At 40.2% G+C, this 19,208-nt stretch overlaps 1 long non-coding RNA gene across 1 annotated transcript; it reads left to right on the top strand.

Annotated features, from left to right (window-relative positions):
* The first annotated feature begins 17,560 nt into the window (after positions 1–17,560).
* On the top strand, positions 17,561–18,431 carry LOC118563613. Its single transcript, XR_004931304.1, has 3 exons — positions 17,561–17,858; positions 17,939–18,058; positions 18,272–18,431. It is a non-coding gene; the product is annotated as an uncharacterized LOC118563613 (long non-coding RNA).
* Positions 18,432–19,208: the final 777 nt, after the last annotated feature.

Here is a 19,208-nt window from a genome sequence, read left to right as displayed (position 1 = left end):
ACGGGAAACATTTAGTCTATTCTCAGCAAAACTGGACTTTGGTTGCTGTATTTAGCGCACCAAAGTCTGCACTTGAGTAAAAGTCACTAGATAGATGTGGTCCTATTTACTATGAAATTAAACAATGTAAAAAGTGTGGTTGTTAAAAGATGAATATTTTGTGTTTCCAACATCATTAGTTGGAAGGAGATTTTAACTTGTCATTTTTGCCCTGATTAAAACTTAAGATTCTCTATCTGCATCACTCACCTGTACTGAACCTCAGACCCACAGTCCCTAGTCTTTAGGCTCTGGCATGTTTTCTTCTACAAGTGCCTTGTATGTATCCCCATCCATCTTCCTGCTAACTCTGACCAGCGTCCCTGTTCCTGCTGAAGAAAAGTAACCCCACAGCGTGATGCTGCCACCAACCTGTTTGGATTTGTAGTGTCTTCCGCTACAAACTGGATTTTGCTTTTAGGCCAAAAGGCTCAATTCTGGTCTCATCTGACCAGGGCAGCTTCTTCGATGTGTTCACCTATATGGGTTGCGCCAAACTGCAAACTTTTAAGCATTTGCCACGGTTCCAGATTTGTGGATTACGTATGTAATGTTTGCCAAATGAACAGATTCTCAAACAAGAGCTACAGATCTCCGCAGCTCCTCCAGAGTCACCAGTGGCCCATTTGTCTGCTCCTCTATTCTCTGGCCAGTTTAGGGGGACAGCCATTTTTTAACCTAACTCTGCCTTTAACTTCTCCACAACGTTTTCCCTTGTCTGTTTGTTGTGTCCCTTGGTCTTTATGACGCTGTTGGTTCTCTAATGTTCTCTAACAAACCTCTGAGGCATTCACAGCACAGCTGGATTTGTACTATTAATAACTTATTCACATGCTGACCTTTAGTACTAATTATGTGGCGTTTAAAGGCCGTTGTTTGTATTCTATTTAGAGTAGTTGCACATCACACTTTTTCAGATTTTTTTGTTTTTTTATTAAAGCATTCATCCTTTTGACCTTTTTTCCCATATTGTCACTTTAAAACCACAAAGTGCAATGTATTTCTTTCATATAACACTTGACACCGGATTTTTCTAAGTAGTGCTTTGATACTTGAGGACTCCGTGCTTCTTGTGTTTCTGCAATGTTCAGGGGGGGATGCAAAAATCTAAAGTACACTGGGTCGAAAAGTACAGCCTGCGCGTCTCCGTGTGTGGTTGGTGTGTCTGCAAATTGCCTTCCATCTTCTTTTTTATTTGCAGAGGTGCCCTTCACAGTTTTAAATTAAACACTCTAGTCTCGGGGAAATTATGGTCTGACCATGTCCTATTTCAAGAGGGTGGAATTCAGACTAGATCCATCTTTGCTGTCTTTATTGCAAAATTTCTTATTCCTGCTGTTTTGCATTTATACTATATGTTTTTTTATCCAGATCCAACTGTGAAAATTGAATCGACAACAATGAGACGCCCGCGTCAACATTTTCCACATTATGCTGTCGCGTTCAAACACAGTGTGTCTGTTTTTTTTAAGCAAGAAGAAAATTGAATGCGATTACGTTATAGATCTATGAGAAGATTAGACGGATAATTTTTAGCCAGTCCTCACAGCAGTCATATAGTTTTCACTCTGTATGAAGTGACTCTCCCCATTGTGCACCTCAAGGTCGGGCCAATGCAACTTTCCTAGCGTTGACTGAGAGGGGGGGGAAAATATGGGACCTTGGGTTCAGTATTTTCTTTTGGTGACAAGAGGTGGCCTCCAACCCATTGAGAGTGATTTCAGATATGAAAGGAGACGTTTTGTATCTGAAAATGTACATTAAACGGTGTCAACAACATCCGAGAGGTCAGGCTATAGAGTCCCCATGGAGACTGAGTCTGGCTGCTGCGCTCGAAGACCCGACAGCCCTTCCCTGAGTGGCGGCTCCGTGATGGCTCTCACTTTCTCTCGTCATGTCCCTGGCAGCTTTGACACAAGTAATATGCATGGAGGCTGACAGTGGCTGGGATGTGCAGCAGAGACAATGATGTACATATCATTTTCCTTGGTGACTGATTGAAGACTGTAATCTGTGCTGGACTTTCTCTCTGATTACACACGTCTCAGGGAGCAAAACAAGGACTCTGAGCTGCCACTGGGCACTGTGCTCATTCAGGGCTTTCAGCCTTCAAGAGGACTGAAGTCCGCCTTTAAGGTGAGCTCAATTTTTGTCCCATTTACACCATTGTTACAAGTGTCGGATAGAATGCATCTAGTAGATAGTGGTCAAACATTGGCTGTCTGAAGATGACACAGAAACAGAGATGTGTCTGCCACCCAAGGTCATCCCATTCTCCCGTCTCTGGTGCAGCCACACTTTAGCTTACCTGTGAAGGCACTCAGGAACAGAGAAACAGTGAATTTTTCCACGCACAGACTGCGTGCTTATAAACTATCCTGGAGGTGCAGCTATGACATGCACATAGAGAACACGATCACCTTATAAAGAATTTTTTTTTTATTAATTCACAGAGATTGAATTTTGAGAAGGTTTTGTATACCACTTATTATCATCACCGTTTAGTTCAAATGTGTTAAAACATGCAAAATATATGACTACAGGCTAAATTGACGACGCTAATACTTTATTTTTATGCGCTTCCACACAGTGTGTTGTTGCCATGGTGCATTCAAATGCACTTCGTACATTATAATATCTGTACCAGGGGTCTGCCACCTGGGGCTCCTGAGCTGCAAGTGGCTCTTTGGACCTTCAGTGAAGAATCTTGAAGAACAAAAAACTCAGATTGTGTAATAATGCATTTGCATTAAATACCATTGTAGTCTTAACACTTCTCAAATAACACTGAGAACCATTTTTATGTTTTTTTAATACGTTTTTTTTAATTGTCAAACCTTGCCAACACTTAATGCTATAATTTTTTTAAAATGTTTTTAAAAAAACACATTATGGGAAAAACTAACATTTACGATTTTGATAATTACTTAATTGACCATGCAGCTTAATTGTTAAACTGTTACAGTGGTTTTGAAAATGTTATTTCTTTAGCTAATAACAAAGCCATAGAGAACAGCAATCCAGAGGTTGGCTTCAGTCAGACTCAGACTGCTGATGTTCATTGTGTGTGCAGGAAGTCTCTTCTAGGCTCAGCAAAATCTAAAATCCTCTTTTACAAAGGAAATATACAGTATTTAACATAAGAACAATTTCAGCACATCACATTAAGGTTCAGTTTTAATGCACTGAGGTTATATTGAACCCCATTCTCCACACAGGATCTGAAGTCACTGAAGCTTTGAGGCTTTTCTAAACAAAACTGAAGCATTGGCTGAAAGAAGATCAACACTGTGAACATTAATAATCTAATTTGGAGATGTGATTTCTTTATGTATTTTGCCTTTGCAATGTAATTTGTAGTTTTATAGTACTTTTATATGAATTATCAATTTGTAACTTTGAATTTGCACAAGCAATTTTAAATTTGTTCTCCTGGATCAAAAGCCTGACTAGGGACGGATCAGGCTGAAATCGTTTTCATGGCTTAGAATGAGTAGTTTATAAATATATGAGTGGGGGTCCACCCAATGAAAGACGGCACGTTGCGTCACCATTTTTGATTACTGTAGCCGAAAGGGGAATAACCTGTTAGCCTTACATGTTTTGCTTGTATGTGGACACATGTTGGTGGAGGAGCAGTATAAAACAAGCAAAGGCGACTGAGGATCACTCTACTTGCCATTTTCTGTTGAAATGGAGTACCATCCATACTATTTACCCCGCGGGTGTCAGGTATAAGGTCAGGTCAGCCATGGTGTGTATGTTGTTCTTATCCGTCTCCAGGTAAGAACAACCGGTGTCCTCCTTGCTGGCGGACACCGGCATGGTGGTGTTTTCCATCCACGACTGATTGGAGGAGTATTTAGGTGGTCGGAAAAGAGAAGGAAGGCAAGGCAAGGCAAGGCAAATTTATTTATATAGCACAATTCAGTACAGAGACAATGCAAAGTGCTTTACATGATTAAAATATAGGAAAATAAAACAGAATAAAAGCAAGTAGGGATAGTGTAGAAACAAAAAAGAACATTTGAAAACAGTAAAACATTTTAACTTGAACATTCAAAGGCAATTCTAAACAAATGTGTTTTTAATCTCGATTTAAAGGAACTCAGGCTTTCTGCACTTTTACAGTTTTCTGGAAGTTTGTTCCAGATAAGTGGAGCATAGGAACTAAATGCTGCTTCTCCTTGTTTAGTTCTGGTTCTAGGTATGCAGAGTAGGCTGGAGCCAGAAGACCTTAATGGTCTGGATGGTTGATACACTGATAACAAGTCTGTGATGTATTTAGGTGCTAAGCCATTCAGGGATTTATAGACTAACAGAAGTATTTTAAAGTCTATTCTCTGAGATACAGGGAGCCAGTGTAATGACTTTAGAACTGGGGTTATGTGCTCTACTTTCTTAGTCTTAGTGAGGACGCGGGCAGCAGCGTTCTGGATCAGCTGCAGCTGTCTGATCCACTTTTTAGGCAGACCTGTGAAAACACCGTTGCAGTAATCAATTCTACTAAAAATAAACGCATGGATTAGTTTTTCCAGATCCTGCTGAGACATTAGTCCTTTAATCCTAGAAATGTTCTTCAGGTGGTAGAAAGCCGACCTTGTAACTGTCTTTAGATGCTTTTGGAGGTTCAGGTCTGAGTCCATCACTACTCCCAGGTTTCGGGCCTGATCAGTGGTTTTTAGCTGAAGCAGCTGGAGCTGTGTGCTAAGTTTTGATCTCTCCTCTATTGGTCCAAATATTATTACTTCTGTTTTGTTTTTGTTCAACTGAAGAAAATTTTGACACATCCATGCATTGATTTCTTCTAGGCATTTACTCAGTGCTTGAACTGAGTAAATGGGAAGGAGTCAGAACATTAGCTCTGCTGAGCGGTACCTGACCTTGTCCTAGCTCCTCAATGTTCTTCTCCTCCTGTGTCTACTGCTCACTGATCCTGCCTTTCTATCTCCTAGCTTAATTCCTATTCCTGCACAGTTCCTGCCATCCAGCTTCTGGTTCATCCTGATTCTCTGACTCTGCTCCAGCTCAGCCATTACCACTCCGCCGCTGCTTCTCTCCGTCCCAACTCCCTGGCAAGTCAGAAACTTGTGGAGCCTTCCTGGATCTCTGGTTGTCCAGCTCACCTTCTCTGTCGGTGTCTTTGACAGATGCAGCCTGACTAGCCTCTCCCCGGCTCCCGTCAAACATCCAACCATTAGTCAACTTCCGCTCGCCATTCCACTAGTTTGTTGTTGTTGCTGGTGTTCATTATCTTTCCTCTCCACACAGTCTGTGACCAGAGCCTCACCAGTGAGCCCCCACCTCGCACCACTTCTTACTATGATCTTCTATCATTCTCTTTTGTCAATAAACACCTTTTACCCCATACTGCCTCTGTGTTTGATGCTTCCAGGTTGTCATGGAAAAACCCTACCGTGACAGAGCGAAGAGAAAGTAACCAAGAAAAGAAAAAGAAGTAATAACTGGGAGAAAACGAGAGGATGCATCGGTGATGCTGTGATGACCAGGTGAAGACAATTCATGAGGAACAGGGACTCCCAAACGGATACGGAGGTTGCAGGCTTTCTGCTGGGCAGGTAAGTTAACTTAATATAACTGAGACATTTATGTTGGCATCTTGTTAGAAACAGGGCAGTGTAGTCCAACTGTCCTCCTGGCAGAGAAAGCTAGTTTTTGTGTTAGCCATCACGTGACGGGACATTTGTACACATGCAGGATGCAGGATGTTGACATTGTCACATTAATGACACTGCATGGCTTCCGTAGTAGTTATTACGCGTTTAATGGTGAGGAACCAGAGGGCACTTCTCGGTTGCTTGTAATTGATTTAGCACAACACTGGATGGAAATAAATCTTACACACTGGGGCTTTAACTTTTTGCAAAGGCATCATCCCATTATGGTGTATTGCTGGAATTCACCGAGCCCATGTGGGCGACCATTTCTTTCACCAATAGGTGCTGGATTTCATACACCTGTGAGTGTGGTAGTGGTTTGAAAGCCTAAATGCAATGGTTCGGATAGAGTTTTGGTAATAAAGTGTATGTCAGTTGTTTGGTGTATAACACAGACTATCAAACACTTGGATTTTTAATATCACTACTGTGACAAAAGGTTTTAATGGTAGTTTTCTTTTAAAACAGTAATACTAATCGGCAGGAAATGTCATCTTGGTAATAATTTCATTGATATTAACAAACCAGCACTACAGCTTACATGATCCAAGAAGTTAGCATTTTTTCACCCGCCAGGATAACCTTGTGAGGTCTTTTTATGAAAGCCGAGAGATTTCCCTGTTGACAACAGATCAGTCCTTTACAGAAGGTACCTTGCACATTACAAGGTTGGTCTCCAGGGAGAAGTAATGGGTTCTGGGCAATTGACCAACCCGCCATGCTTTACTGCACCTGCAGTGAGTTAGAGCTGTCATCATTACCACTTCCTCTAACGTTCCCCCGCAGCAACCCAGACACTCCCACTTAGGGCGATATTTCACTTTGGTGGAACATTTTCCCTTTGCATGCATCTCTCTGCACACAAATGGAGATAGCTTTAAGATTCAAAGCGCTGAGGTTATATTGAATGGGAATTTGGGGTGCTGAATAGTTTTTTAGAATAGCCACCATCAATGATCTGCCTTAAACTTTTGAGACTGACAACTAAGCCTTTCGAAAAGAGAAATTCTTGGGGATAAAAGGTTGTAAGAAATGTCTACCCATACTTTATATGTGTCAAAATATGAAGAAGATGAGGTTAGTCATTTCAATGGCATTTACCCTCTATTTCAGTTGGGTTATTCAAAAGTGATTGCAAGATTGTATAGTCTGAAAATAATTATTAGGCCGTTCTGTGAAAAGCCATTTGAATGGTTCATTAAAGTGAATCAGAAGGGGAACAAGCTCCTGCATTAGTTGGTTAATCAGGACTTACAGCTAGAAAGCACCTTTAACTTAATTTTTCATTAGTACAAGCCTTTAGAAACTGTTGAACATTCAAATGAGTGCAGCCACACTACAGGCAGACAGAGGAGGAATCATAGCTGTGGAGGTCACAGACATCACGCACATATAGCTTACTGATTACAGCGGCGTCTCCAATTCGGACTAATCAACATCTACAACAAAGTCTTTGAGCTCCTTTTGTAGTTTGACCCATTGCAATATAGTCAGTGGATGATGTATTTATTTATCTTTTTTTTTTAATGAGCAAATGACTGTTTTTCGCTACAGAGTCCATTTCATGATGACCAGTATCATAGTAAAGAACATCAATCTGGAGCCAAGTAAGGTAGAGATTGAAACGAGACTGAAACTTTAAGCTGTGGACACTAAGTTAAGTCCTAACCTAGATGAAAACCTGATTTGTTCATGTGCATTTGTACAAGGAGAATAAGATAGACACATGAATTCAATCAAGTTTCACCGAATTTTGTTTTGTTTTATGAATTCTTAACGTAACATTTTTGCTAGCATGACACCTAGCTAATGTTTCTCGTCTCTTCTAAGTGCCAAAACGTCCCTTAAAGGAATGCATTTTATCGAAATGTGCATCATGTTGTCGGGTATTTTTGCCAATAGTATTTCTGGATGAGTAGCTCATCCATCCATCCATCTTTTGTCTAGACTTGTTCCTTCTGTTTCAGGTTCATGAAGGTGCCGGTGGCTATCTTCTGCTGCCGGTGGGCGAGAGGCAGGGTTCACCTTAAACAGGTCGCCAGTCCCTCACATGTTAATAGGTTGTAATTTACAAAAGAAAAACAATGTGGCTGACATTTTAGCAGTCACTCACAGCCTCATCCCCTGAATACCAAATGTAGTGTTGCAGTGTAGCTGCAACACTACATTTGGTATCCCCCCCCCCCCCCCCCCCCATCCCCTTACAGATTTATTCTGTTTGTGCTTTTTTGTCGCATCTAAGTGTTGCAGATCAAACAAATTTAATGTCAACCAAAGTTAACCTGAGTAAATCAAAAAATAACTTTCATTATTTAATTTATAAACAGAAAAAAGCTATCCAAACCAACCTGACGCCTTGCTAAATCTTGGATTAATCGTTTTTCTGTAATGTATCCATTTTCACCCAAATATGCCATGTTAGCAATTACTAATTTCACAATTTTTTTCCCCACCTTCTGATGAGTTCATTCTCCTTTGCTTTAGAACTTAATGTTAAATTATCTTTTTTATTCTCATTACTTAATCTAATGAGTAACTTTGGTGTAAGGTCTGTGTGTTTTTGCTACTGTCACATTCGAATTTCCCCCATTGTGGGACAATAAAGGTATTTCTAATCTATTCCATTATTTGAACAGCTAAATGCAATTTTAAAAGCAACACCCTAAGCAAAAATCCTGACCATTAGAATCACCAAACCATTTAAAGAAAACCTGTATGACAGTATGAAGTGATAACAAATAGAAAAATGGTTGAACCTTACAAGGAGCAGCCCACCTACCAACATTGACAACTGACAACTCATCCGGGAGGTCTCATAAAAGCCTGAACAACACCTAGAGCACATTAATCCTTTCTTCTCTTATTTAAGGTCATTGTTCATGACTCAACAGGGAAGAGAAACTGGGCAGAAACGGCATCCATCTGAAAGTTTAAAGGGAAAAATCAGTGCTGAGCGAAAAACACAATACAAAGTTCTGTCTCACATTTTGCCAATAAAAACGTAATGATCCCAAAAAAGTTAGGTAAAATATGTGCAGTGAAGAAACATTGGATTATTTGACACTTGTTACATCTAGAGTAAAACTGTTATGGTATAAGGAAGCTTCTTGACCCACATGCAGAAATAAATTAGGTAGATGATTTATCAAAATTTAGCACAGTTTTAAAAAAAATTGTAAACCAAGCTTAATGAACAATGGCTATTCAGTAACAGTGGAAGGAGAAAGGTAACCCTGCTGTGCAGGTTGATCTGAGTTGAGTTTGATTCCAGACGTTTGTCCAGTAAAGTGGCAGTGATGAAGACTTGAGAAAGCTGAACAGAGAACATTGAAGAGTACAAAGATCGAGGAGCTGATGAACTGATCGTGGTTTTCCACAAGGTTGTTGTCCAGGAGGGTTCTTGTAACTGGGTCCGAGGGAAGCCTGGAGCTCAAGAAGAACTGCAACCCGGGAGGCACAGGGACCCAACGATGAGATCTAAGGTAAACCATGAAACGACAGTTCTTACCCAAGTCAGATACTCATGGCTTGATTCTAACCAGGTAGGTCAGGTCGGCTCACAGCTCCTTATATCTCCAGCAGCTGATGAGAAAGTTGCAGTTAAGTGTCCTCTGCAATAGGCGGTCACACCCACCACCAAAGATCCTCTGCTCTGGAGAGACCTCACACTCAAACATGCTCATACGCCAGCATCAGGACAAACGCAGTATTTCAGAAAATACCATTGAACCATCAGACTGGAACTGCTTTGCGGTTTCAGAACCTGGTGGTCCTGTTTTAATTGATGGAACCAGGATATATGCTCTCTAGCATAAAATCCTGACTAAGACTGTCTAGAAATCAACCCATGATCTTAAGCTCAAGTGCCTTTAGGTTATGTTGCAGGACAAGGACCCAAGGCACACCAGCAAGTCCACCTGTGAATGGTAGAAAAAAACAAAAAGGCTTTTGTCAAGGCCTATTCAAAGTTCAGATTTAAATCAGTCGAGAGACTGTTCATGACCACTGTGCAAACGTCCAACTTGGCCGAATAATCGGACGGATTATTGAACTCCACTTAACTCCAGAGTTATAAAAGGCAGTGTCTAATTTGACAAATGCAACTCCTATTTGACATAGGGACAAATTATTATTTAAAAATGGCATTTTGTTTTTATAGTTTGTTTTTTTTGGGGGGGGGGGGGTGATTCAAATTAGTTTGAGGATCTGGAACATTTATTATGTAAAAAAGAAAAAACAAAAACTTGATTTTGATCTAGACTACATGTTGAATTCATGTCCTCTTTGCATGACACGAAGACAAAACTAAATGAACACGTAGTTATTTAGCAACATTTAAAAGCCATTGAAATCTTGAAAGTTTTCTTTCCTCTTACCGTATTAAATATTTTTTTACCAGCATTGCTTTTGAACCAGAATCGATCAAGTCTCATTGTTGCGAGCCAGTAGCAACTTTGCTCTGACTCGCAGATGTTTTTCTCTCAGTTTTCACTTCCTCCTCCCACACATGTCTTATATCAGTATTTGCCGGATCCAAAACGACCAGCTTCGAAAATGAAGGAGAGGAACTTTACATTGTGCCAGAAAAAGGAATGGAAATTGCGGGCAGTGTCAGATAATTGAGCTTGTCGTAAAAGACATGTTAATAACAGACGAAGATGCAGAAGACTTGTCACTCCGTACCCCGGGTGACAGACTCTCTCTGCTGTTGATGAGCTGTTTTAGAGGGGAAATTGTTCCACGCAAACACCATCGTTATTACAAGCTGGCAAGCTGCTCGCTTGTGTACCCAATTCTGCTCGAACTGACAGAATCCAATTGACCGGCACATATTCATGCACTTTATTTTCTTTATTCTCACCAACAATGCAGATAATTACTGCACCAAGTAAGACTGAAAATAGAATTTCACTGTGTCCCAGAAAACAATGCTGGAGCTGTCTCAGCAACATGTCTGCTGAAATTGCTGTGACTGGGAGTCCTACTGTAAGACAAGCAGCAATCCAATATAACTTGTCAACTTACAATCTACTGAAACCATACTGACACTTTCTTTTGCAATGAGGTGCAGCCAAATAACGTGTATTTTTTTATTGCGTTTTTTTGCTTTAAAGAGAAGCTAAACGATCGTCTCTATTCAACAGAGCATTTGTGGTTGCTGCAGCGTTAGAACGTAACTAGTGTTGATCTTGTCATAGGTAAACACCTGCATTTACTATCGCTCAGTCCTAGACTTGGCCTGTTTCTTTGCTTTGAAACATTGCAATCAATGTCTTTAGACATTAGGTCTTACAAAGTCCGAAATTACAGTATCAGCACTGAAACTTGCCACGAGGTCAGTAAGTGCAGCTTTGGCTTGACTTTTATTTGGAATTTATGGCATACTGTATTTTCTTGGCTTTTAAATCTCAGTATTATCAGTCAGGTGGAAATTAGATGCTACCTCATGCTCAGTGGATGACACTGATTTCTGAGTCTTGTACCTCAGCAGATCCTGGGCCCTCTGCTCTGTGTGTTATTTATCAGGGGCCGCATTTGGCTCTTTAAGTGGCTCTGAATAACTTTAACTAGAATTGATGTATAACTGTTTTTAGATATCTGAATAAGAAAAAGTCTGCTTTACCAGGTTGTCTATGTTTTCAATCCTTTATCTGCATAGAAATGGCAGAAGGAGTCCCTTTTTTGCTGTTCATTCATCTTTCACACAGGGTTTTGTTTTTCACCTTTTTTGTTAGTAAATCTGGATTTTTTTTAATTTAAGAAAATGTATTGATTCTGTTTTAGAAAAATATTGATTGTTTTCACACTGATGTCGTTTCAAATTGTCGCCAGAGGGGGCAGATGTCTGCAAAACCCTTGGAACTTTTGCTATGCTCCTTTAAAGTCTAAACATAGATATAACATACTGGTTTGGTAATAGTTAGAAACAAATTTTGTACACCAGGTGTAACATTTTCTTAGCTCTTTTGAAGGGTTGTGTCGGTTTTGCAGGCAGGTTTTGCAGTGAACTACCCAGACCCAAATTACTCAGTTCATTAACCACTCTATGGGGATCTGAAGGTCCCAAAAAGCGTGCGGATGTAGGCGTAGTCCTCCAGGTGCATAAGGTCTGTTTGCAGACCTGTTCTTTCTGCTTCCTATGTTGCTTTCTTTGATCTGTATGCAAACTGAAATTGGTTGTTGTCAACAGGAAGAACATTTTAAATGTTTGGGAGGAAATGTCTTTCAAAGCATTTGGTGATGATTGTGATGAGAGCAACTGGGCAATACATTAATACGGTTAACTTGACTCTGTCTCCATACTGGAGTCAGCAGACTTCAGGCACGTGGGAAGAACTGAGTGAAATAGGTCAGGTCGAAAATGGTGATGAATGCAGCTGTTAGCTACTGCTGATGCCATCCGGACCATCAGTCTTCCTCGCACTGTTAGTAAGGCCGTTCATTTCTATCGCCGTTACTCCCAACACTGGTATCTACTTACTTTGATAGTGCTGCAAATGAGTTACAAACCCATGTACCCATTAAGGGATAGAAAAACCAGGCATTACTTGTTGCTTCTTAAACCTAAAATCACACTTGATCTACTCTTAGCAGCGCTGTCAATCTTTTACAGAAGCCAACATTTCCTTTCTGGTGGTTGGGTTCAGCCAAAGTATACCATGGAGTAACGATTTTCCTCTGATGGCTTTTAGTTGAAACGAGGAACTGGTCCATTTGTCATCTTTAATGTGGACGTCACAGTCGTCTTGATTCCTTGTCTATTGGTAACCAATTGAAAATAATCTATTGATCACAGGAAGTATCCCGTGGATGTTGAACACACCTCCTGTGACAACTCAAGAAGGACAGCCATCTACAGGAGCTGCTGATCGTCATCTATATGGCCATTATTTAGTCTGCTAGAAATATCACACGTCCTGAGCACAAACTGTTTGGCCTTTTACCTTTAGGTTGGTGCTACAGACCTCCGTTTACAAAAACCAGCCACCACAGAGACAGTTTGTTCCTCAGGGCTTTCTATCTGATGAACACAACAAACCCCTTCAAGCCCGTGTAGTCAGCTACTCTGCTGTGAAACAAAATAGGCATTTGCACTGTTTTAATCTCTTAAAAAGGATGTGGGGTGTGTACAAATAAGTCTCCACTAAAGTTTATAAATTTATATTTGATACGGTGTGAACATTTGAAGCCAATGTCTAATTCCTTATTTGTGTGCACAAACGTGGCCGGTGAAGCTTATCCTGACAACAGCTAACTCTTACAGAAGGTTAGAAAAATCACCCTCTAAATGTTTCAAGGGAAAAATGTGTCCATATACGATTTGTTGACAGTTTTTGCCAGGAAGCTGTAGGGATATAACTATTGTTTTTGAGTGTGTTTAGCAGTTTTCAGTTTTAGTGGTGCTGATGTCTTTACTGTAATGTTGATAAATGACTGCGTGCTGAGTGATAAAGGCTATGTTCAGTTAAATTTCATTCAGTTTCAATGTTACCACTGATCAGTCTTATTTTTAATAATTAACTCGATGAGTTAATTATTTTCTTTAATGACATTCTAATCACATTCTCTAAAGAAAAGTGAGATTTGGGTGTTATTTTTTTATTTTAAAATTTTAAGATTTACAATAAATCACTATAACGAAACTAGTAATTAACACAATTATTTAACATATTCATTAACCTATCATGCAAACTGATACTAATAAATAATTAAATAAAGAAACAAACAAATAAACAACTAGTTTAATCCCAAAGGGAACTGAAAACAAACATTTAAAGTCAGAATAAATGCCTGATTTAGTTAAACGTTTTACCATTGATGTTTGGATGGATATAAATAATCAGAAAAAGGAGCCAATCAGAATAAAAATGTGTTATGTGCACATGCCAACTGGAATATTGTAATCGGATTAAAACTCAATCGGAATGAAATTGTAATCTGAATGAGACGGGTGGTTTATGCCGATCGGTAATCCGAACAGCGTCCATCTAAACACTTGTTCTGATCATGTCGTTCGGATTGGGGCAAACTGCCATGACTGAGCATGTGTGCCCTAGGTCTCTTGTTCTGAAGGCCGACAGCATGTGTTGCTGAGCCTGCAGCTTATTCACGGCGTACAGTCATTTGTCAATTGATCTAAGAACCTGCCACAGGTCCATTCTGGGCGCTCGGAAGACACAGAACAAAGACACTTCTGAATTTCTTTGTTGTGTTTTTCAGCACAGACGGAACTACAACTTCTTCTTCTGTGGTTGTTTGGGGAAATTTGACATTGCACAGGTCAGAGTGCTTCTATTCTGAATAAAGCCTGGTAAACGCATGTCATGATCGGATTAATAGATTTTGTGCCCTTTTCTTTTCTTTGAAGAAAAGAAAAAAAAGACTGTGCAGTTGTTAGTATGCTAAAAATAGCATACTCAAAAACATAGATGTGGGTAACTGAGTAGGTTACATTTAAAGAAGGAGGAAAATGGTTAATTCTTAGGGAAAGTTTGGGAGAAAGAGTGAGACAACAGGAAGAACAAATTTAATTAAATTCAGTTCAGTTAAATTTTATTTATATAGTGCCAATTCATGAAACATGTTATCTCGAGGCACTTTCCAAAGTCAAATTCAATCAGATTCAATCAGGTCAGCCACCTTTAATCCTTGAGCCCAGGCTACCATTGAACCGTTCGGATAGAACTGGTCCGGAATAAAAAATTGTGTCACATTGTTCTGGGAAAATGACGTAAACCTCCGTAGGTCCAGTTCTCACATCTGTTAGCGTGTGCCGTCTCGGTAGATGCCATGATGTGTTGAGACAGAGCTGTTTTTCAGCCTGGCAGGTCGCTGTCGGACTGGCCGGCAGTTCCCTTCCAGACAGTGAGTTTGAACCTCTTGGTGGTTCCTCTTTAACATTGACAAAACTAAGCAGCTGTAATGAGTAGTTGTCAAAAAAAAAAAAAAAAAAACTTGACACACACAGCTGGACAGAGTAACACAAAGTGCGTAGGGAAGACATTGCAACCTTAACCAGCTTGACCAGACCGGATAGAGCTGAGTCTTTCTTAATCTGCTCTGCTGCTCTCTATTTTAGCACTCAGAGATTTAACTTGTGACACATGTCTCATCATGCAACCAATAAGAAAAAATAATTAGCATTTTTTTTCAACCCTTTTGTTTACGTTTTAGAGAAGAGACACTTTAATACGCCAGATAACAATCTTAGGTTGATAGCAGCAGTCTCCACTTTAAGGTCTATGACATGCAGCCATTAAGAAAGAGTTCAGGCAAGCGTGTGTTTCCAGGAAAAACACGAAACTTCTGTTTTATTGTTATAAGTGATCAAGAATTAATTATATATCATTTCAAAAGCTTACTAGTTTTTAAACTTGAAGAAATAGTTTTATAGAGCATTACTTGACGTGTAGTGACATTAACCTAAATCAAACAGGCTTTGATTATGGCACAATAAGGTTCGTAAACATTGAACATTTTGATCATTTCAGGCAAACCCCCTGCATCATAGAGGATTATTTCAGGTCTATTTAAGGACCTTCTATTTAAGGGCCTCCATGGAAGTGTTATAATTTTTTTTACTTAACATGTGAAACTAACTGTGGCATTTTTGAAAAATATCCAGCATCCGCATCCATAAAAATGGCCATGGTGCACTGAAACTTCAAAAGTAGTTTCTTAAATAAAATTTGATTTAGAAAATAGTAGCTTTGGATTTTTTTTTTATTATTTCTCAACAGACATCATCATACCTTTATTTAGCAGCGCAGCCGATAGTTTTGACATCACAGATGACTCAGAACCACATTTGGCCAGAGGGCTGAAAGACGTCTGTGAACATTAAACCCTAAATGTGTTCGCTTGTATAAAAATGACTGGACATGGATTTTGGTCCGGTTAAAAGGTACATTTACTCTAAATTTCATGTCTGTGTTCCCATCATTAATCCCCTTGGGAGTTGATGTGATCAGCGGTGTAGCAAATGGCTCGTTGTCTGTGATGCCTTCGCCCTCGGAGAATACTGCCGATGGCCTGAAGTGTCTCGCAGGGACCGGAGCACATCTGCTGAGTTCATGTCCCTCTGCCGCGTCCAGCAGCTCATTAATAAGGGGACGTTACCAACGCCACGACAGCGTGTCATGTATTTTCCTGAACTTTAACTTTTCCCAGTGTGTAGAGAATGTGAGGCCGGCTGCCATACTAACGTATAGGGACACCGTAGTGCCGCTGTCCAACAAGTCGTCCGTTATCTGAAGGAAATATGTCCGTCCAGAGGAGGGAGCAGCTTTGTGCTCTCAACCGGGCCATCTCTCAGCCTTTGTGCCAGTAACAAGCTCAGCTCAGGCTCCAACGAAGCGAGAAATTGTAAACTCTCCGGAGAGGCCCAGCGGAGAGATAAGGGCTTAGTGTTTGCTGGCAATGTGCATGGGGATGAATCTGATACGGCCGAGTCCCACGCCAGAATGGGAGTGATGATACCTCCCCTTCTATGGAGAGTTATGTTTAATCCCCTTTACCAGTGTATTCACTTGCAAATATTCCTGTCACCATTAATATGTATTAACATCCTTCACAAGCTGTTCAATACAGATTTATCAGACTCCTTTTCCTCCCCCTGCCTCTTGTGCTCACCATTATTTCTGTGCTGCTCTTGGACCAGAGGTTTTCATGAGCAGAGAAAGACCTGCTGATGTTCAACCAGCTCGGAGATGCAGCAGCGACTCCTCAGCCTGCCGACAAAAAGAAGGAAGAAAGTCCTGCATGGTTGTTTCTGTCCTACTCATTCTAGACACATGTTTGCTAAGCTTTGATTTTAAATCATTGGTTATGAGTGTTGGGGGGGGAAAGAATAATACTTTTTAAACTTTAATTAGAAAAAAAACTAGACACACAGGCAGCAATCCAGGTAAGAGAGGAGAAATATCCACAATTGAAGAATTAAAGACACAAACGCATACATATTCAAAGTTTCCATTAAATTCAAACAGTCTAAATATCTACAGACAGATGTTTTTGGCTCCAATTCACTGTGAAGTCCTTTAAAAGTGTGCAAGTAGAAAATGTTCGTATTTATTTAAGGTCATTCTACAAACGAGTTCCTGCTTAGTTACAGCATGAAATACCTTTTTTCTCCAGAACTTTGTATGGATCTTTTAGTAAAAACCGTGAGACGACAACCTGGGACCAAAGACTCGACCCACCTAAGCATCATTGTTTAAAAAACACAATATTTACTTTTACACATATGATCATGCTCTCCTTTTACTTTACCGCTAATTCCTACTGTTAAATGCTATACGTTTCTATACTCCTGTGAATCAGTTTAGTTGTAAGTTACTGTAAAATGTAACATTTTATGCATACATAACAAATTAAAACATTTCTTGTAATTTACTTTTGGGTTTTTTGTACTGTAAATCTTCACATATAACACATTGTGGCAGTCAGTGTGCTTACAGTTTTCTTTCAAATCAAGATAACTTTCATTGGCGTTCTTACATATTGTATACATTTGCACACAAAAAAATCCATTGTTTACATTAGTATGTCAAGTAATTAAATGTAGTTAATTTTCAAATTATATAGAATCGAGATCTTTTTCATGCGAGCAGAAACGTTACATGAAACGCTAATTCCCCCAAAATGGGTTTAAGTTTACCAACATTTAATTTAGTTGATATTTCACTTCAGTTTATTGTAATTTAGTGCTCCGAGCAACAGGATAAAGAATGTTGGATGGGATTTGTGGGAGATTTCTGTTTGTGTTCGGTAGTCTAATCCAGACAAAGCCCTGAGAAGCTCATTACAGCCTGGTGAGGCCTTAAGCCTGCTTCGTCTGCATTAAAGCAGCCAAGAACTGTCTGTCAGCTTCCTGGCAGAGCCAAAATCAAGCTGTCAATTACTGGACGTGTTTATGGAAATTATATGTTTGTTAACATGCTGGAAAAATGTGCTCTCGGCTCAAGCAGCATGTGTTCAGGGAAAACAATTTTGCTCGGAAATCACCTTTCAAATGGGATGAAGGTGATCCTCATCAGATCACAGACAGAAGAGGCATTTTAACTCTCCCCGTCCTGATATATGTGAGGGAGGTGGAAAAAAAAAAGCCAAGACGGGAGGAGACAAAGCTAACAATCATAGGTGGATACGTAAATGACAGCATGTTTTTGTTTATTAAGTCATTTCTTGTGTGTCGCTGGAGCTCCTTTGTTTCTCTTTAGGATGCGGAAAATGCAGTTTTTGGCATCCGATGCAGAAGAGAAGCATCTCTGCGGGATTTAAAAAGCTAACCGCAGTTAGTATACATCCCACTTTGCAGATGTTCCACAACGTGCCAAAAGGTGAGTTTGTAACACTTGCACTCCTTCCTTTACCTGTTAAATGTATAGATGTGCACATGGAAAAAAAAAAAAAAAGAACTCTTAAAGTATAGCTCCACTTTGAATAGATTCATGAAAATGGCCTGTCAAAATGGAGCTCTCTGTACAATTCCCTGTAATATCTCCAATGAGATGTTTATGTCAATTTCCGCTCTGATTTTCTCTCACATAAAGGCCCTGATTTCAGCCTCCCAATGATCGTGAAATTGAGCCAATCGACATGCATGTCTCGGATGTCTGGTCGAGCTCATCTAAGACAAGGTAATTTTGCCGGGAGCAATTACCATTGTAATGTATTCCAAAGCCGGGGCATTTGCCGCTGCTTAGGTGAGCCGCTGACAGCATGTTTTGATTTTTAAGCAATTGTGCTTTTCACTCCGAGATCATGCCCAGGTCTGCGTTTCTCCCTATGTAACAACCCTCCATGATTCCATTATTCCACATTAACATCTAATTACCGCACTCAGACCTGCAGCTACATAGAAAAACCGCGTCGTGTTCTGGGGGGGGTTTGGCGGAGCTGTAAGTAAAGATGGGCTGGTGGGTGTTTATAGGAAGAAGAAACTCTGACTGTACGCCGTACGCGGCTCCCAGCGGACCCGTATAACCTGTCATGGATGATGACAATACCTCTGAGAATGTCGCTGTGCAGTGAAACTGTCATCACACGATTGCTCTCACCATTACTGGCCCAGACGTCTCCGTGTAATGGCTGTGGCACACTTAACAATTCAGATCGTATTTTCAGTCATTGCCACTTAAATGCCGCAGTCCATTTTATGAAAAGATACAGATCCATGTAATCTGCCGGGAGCTCAACCGTCCTCGGAGAGCTTGTCAGGCGGCATTTTTTTGTTGTTCATAAGAAGTCGCCCTTTGTTGGTCCGGAGGAAGTGTGTCTTTGAGTGCCCTATTGTGCACCAGTTGATAGATCTTGTACATAGACATGGATGTTTGAGTCCAATTACCTGTTCGAGCCATCACAGGATGAACTGTGATGTTACATTATCATCTTGTGATGCCACATTGCTAATGTGATGTGGCATCACAAAAGGAAATGTGGCATGTTGAGGTGTGTAGCTAGTGAGTAAAGATCAGCTCAGGATGTCAA

Source organism: Fundulus heteroclitus, chromosome 7 (assembly GCF_011125445.2).
Source record: "Fundulus heteroclitus isolate FHET01 chromosome 7, MU-UCD_Fhet_4.1, whole genome shotgun sequence".
NCBI classification, from domain to species: domain Eukaryota; kingdom Metazoa; phylum Chordata; class Actinopteri; order Cyprinodontiformes; family Fundulidae; genus Fundulus; species Fundulus heteroclitus.
This window is presented reverse-complemented; position numbering and strand designations above follow the sequence as displayed.